This window comes from Fukomys damarensis, unplaced genomic scaffold, assembly GCF_012274545.1.
Source record: "Fukomys damarensis isolate Sample0158 unplaced genomic scaffold, DMR_v1.0_HiC HiC_scaffold_16, whole genome shotgun sequence".
NCBI lineage: Eukaryota > Metazoa > Chordata > Mammalia > Rodentia > Bathyergidae > Fukomys > Fukomys damarensis.
Window position 1 is genome coordinate 103,819,676 of NW_022900928.1, and position 4,071 is coordinate 103,823,746.

The window sequence follows — 4,071 nt, forward strand, 5'->3', positions numbered from 1 at the left end:
TTTTTTTTAGAGACAGGGTCTCACTATGTAGTTGAGACTGACCTGAAACTCACTATGTAGTCCAGGCTGGTCTCGAACTCACAGCAATCCTCCTGCCTCAGCCTTCCGATGCTGGAATTACAGGCCTGCGCCACCAAGCCAGGCTAGTGTTCTAAATTTTGATGAAAATTATTTACTGATTTTTTTTTTCTTTAGTAGTTAGTATTCTTAAGGTCTCAAGTCATGCTTGTTTGGGTCTATTTTTTGATGTTATTTTCCATGAGCTGTTTGTCTACCCCAGTGTCAGTACTACAATGTCTTGTTTCTTGTAGCTGGTTGTATGATGAGTATTCAAATCAAATAGGCTAAGCTTGGGCAGGTGATTTAGATCAGTGGTTTTGCCACCTCCTTTGAAAGCTCAAGGGCCTGAGTTTAGTCCCGGCTGCCAAAGAAATAAAATAAAATTAAAACAAATAGGCTAATCTTTCCACCCTTGTGCGTTCAAGTAAGCCACTGATTTTTCTGCCTGCTCAAATCCACTGTTGAACCCATCTAGTGCATTTATCACTTCAGTTATTTTGCTTTTTAACTCTAGACTCTAGGTGGTTCATCTTAAAATTTCTTTTTGTTGATATTCTTCTTTGTCTATGATTTCCTTTAGCTTTTTGTGCATGTTTAGGATAGTTGATTTAAGAATCTTTTTTCTAGTTTGTCTAATACTTGAACATTCTTATGTGCTGTTTCTAGTTTTCTTTCCTTGTGAATAAGCTATACTGTTCTTTTTTTTGCATACTCTGTGTCTGAGGGGAGGAGGACTAGGAATCAAATGCAGGACCTTCTCACTGATCTATAACCCAAGCCCCTATTTTTTACTTTTTATTTTGAGACAAGGTCTCACTCAGTTGGTAAATTACCCAAGCTAGACTCAAACTTTCAATCCTGTCCCAGCCTCCCAGAGTGTTGAGATTACAGGTGTGTGCCACTATACTTTCTTTTTTTTTTAGTTGGATACTTCATCTGGATTCTACGATATACACTACTGGGGAGGCTAAGGTTAAGAAAATCCCAAGTTCTAGGCCAGTTTAGGCAACTTTAGAAATATTCTGTCTCAAAATAGGAAAACAAAAAGGGCTAGAAATGTAACTCAATGGGAGGCCCTGTTTTCAATCCCCAGTATAGCAAAACAAACAAACCCAAAACAGCAACAAAACCTGGTTACCTAAAATATTACATTGGCTGAGTGTGGTGGTGCATGCCTGTCATCCCAGTGCTCAGAAAGTAGAAGCAGGAAGATCACTGTGAGTTAGAGGCCAGCCTGGACTACACAGTGAGCTAACGGCCCGCCTAAACTACATACGTAGTGAGACCCTGTCTCAGAAATCAGAAAATACATATATGTGGCAGCCCTGGAAGTCATATTCTCCATCTTCCTTGGAATTTGTTGTGCTGCCTGTTGTGATCATTGTTATGTGCTTGTTTGTTGCCTTTTCCAAACTTTTTATAAAGTCTCTATTCTTTGTCATGTGCAGCCATAGATGTATTCACTCTGATAGTTCATTGGTTAGTACTTTGACAGATTTACCTAGAAAGCTTGAAGCCAACAAGAGAAGGGGGAAAAAAAAAACAAACCTTGTAGTGTTTCTAGATTGACTTTCTGTTAGCAGCCTCCTTTAATACTTATTCAGGCCCTTTGCAACCCTACCTTTACTTTCTGTTTGTATAGATCTTGAATCTTGTCAGATGAGAAAGCTTAGGTCTCAGTCCTTTTCAGGGCTTGTGTTCACCTGGTGGCTTGCACATTCTCCCACCTGGTAGGAGAGTTCACCTTTAGGGGGATATGTGCTGAAATCCTACTGGATGCTTAAAACTTCATATAGTACATGCCTTAGATATATTATGTATTTTCATATTCATACAAACCTATCATAAAGTTAATTTATAAATTAAACAGTAAGAGATTAACAGCTAACAAATGGAAAAACTATACTGTAATAAAATGAGTGTGGTCTCTCAGAATATGTCATTATACTGTAGATCTTAGCAACCTCAGTGTGATTTTTTTTTTCCCCCTAAGTTTTCACTATTTCACTTAAAGGAAGCACTTTATGGTTTCCTTTGGGTATAGCTGAGTTGCCAGGGTCACTGCTTTTGGGCTTTGAGGCAGTTAAGGAGAAATAGTAATAGTTGCTTGAACATAGAAGTTATGAACAGTTGCTCTGATACCCAAGAGGGTGCTGAGTGCCTACCAGCCAGGTAGTGTATACAGGATGGATCTGCAGGAGCAAAGATGATTTACTTCCTGGGCTGGACAGGGCATGGTAGTATGCTCTTCATCAAGACAGTGTCTGATGTAAAGCTTCTGGATTGTTCATTTGTGGAACTTTCCATTTAATATTTTCAGACTAGCTAGAAGTACAGGTAAGAGGGGACTACTGTTACGTGGAATTATTTTGTTGGTAACATGAAAGTAATATTTTTTCCTTTTCTAATGTTAGGGATTGAATGGAGGGCCTTATGCATGCTAAGCAAGCACTCTTTATCACTGAACTGCACTGCCCTGAAGTTTTTTGTTTTGCGGGGGTTTTTTGGTGCTGGGGATTGAACTTGGGTCCTTGTGCTTGCAAGGCAGGCAGCGGAACTGCTGAGCTGAATCCGCAACCTCTAAAGTTATTTTTAAGTTATAAATTATGTTCAAGTTTAATTTTTATTTTCTTGTTTTATTCACACTTCACCCAAATCTTAAAATTCTTTTAAAAGAATTGGCTCAGCTCATTAAATTTTTTTTTATCTAGTGTTGGGTATTGAAACCAGGGCCTTTCATGTGCTGGGCAAGTACTCTTCCACTAGCTATATCCCTGACCCTTTTTATCGTTTGTTTTAAACAGGGTCTCACTAAGTCACCCACGCAGGACTCAGACTTTTAGTCCTCCTGAATAGTGGGATTACAGGGTGCGCCACCATGCCCAGCACAATTCATTAATCTTCTGTACTTTGGAATCAGCTTCCCTTCTCTTTTTCACAAAAAGTTTTATACTCAATATTTCATTTTAAGTAAGTGGGTACCAGCTAAAACCTACAGAATGCTAAATCTTTTCATGCTGAATGTTTATGCTTTTTATTACAAAATATAACTTTATTCCTTTTTACTGTAATAAAAGTTTCATAGAATTGACATGGAAAAGGAGCTTGAGTTCCTGGTGAGCAAACATGCTGAGTTTACATGCGTTGGCTCGCGGAACCTTTACCACGTTATGTGACATGGGTATAATTATACCTGTCACAGCCCCCAAGCAAGGTGGGAGGTGTCATCTCAACTTGAGTGTTGAGAAACCTGAACTTAAGTCACGCAAGTTGCCTGAAGCCTTGTGACTTCTAAGTGAAAGACACAGAAGGAAAATCAAGATTTTTCTGACTCCAAAGCTTTTAATCCCTTTACTATATACTGTTTTTACTCCACAAGGGATTAATAAATATTTGGTGAATGAAGGAATGACAAAGACAAAGAGGTTCTCAGAGGTTCTCGTTCCTGAAGCATGGCTAGAATTTTTTGTATTCATATGTTTACTTACTGATTTTTTGGTTTGTTTGTTTTTTTTTTTGTTTTGTTTTTTTGGTACCAGCTAAATCTCTGGCCTGTTTACTTATATCACAGGTGAAATTCTATTTTTTTTTTAATGTCTAATATTTTTTAATTAGACACTAAGATTTTAGTCCCTTTAATTTAAATTTTGCTAAGGTTTTTTTTTTTTCTTCTTAGAAAAATAATTCAAGTTTATTGAAGATGAATTAGCAGCAAAATGAAGAAAGACAAATCACTTGCCTCTGAGAAATAGGGGTGTCTTTTTAAAAGTTTTTTTCATAATAATGTTTGATCTTTTTGTTCCTCAATACATTTAGAAAACTATCTTTTTTTATTTTTATTTTTTGGTACTGGGGATCAAACTCGACCTTGTTCTTGCAGAGCAGGCAGTGGCACCACTTAGCTAAACCCCCCCTCCCTATAACAGTATCTTAAAGTATCTATAATATTATATTTGTTCTTTTTTGTTAAGGTTTTTCTATATTTGCTTTTTTTTTTTTTTTTTTTTTTTT

At 37.1% G+C, this 4,071-nt stretch overlaps 1 protein-coding gene across 3 annotated transcripts in view; it reads left to right on the top strand.

Moving 5' to 3' along the window:
* The window catches only part of LOC104856633 (cytochrome P450 20A1), a 47,304-nt gene that overhangs the window by 17,294 nt on the left and 25,939 nt on the right, over nucleotides 1-4,071 (top strand). The gene's annotated exons all lie outside the window — the stretch shown is intronic.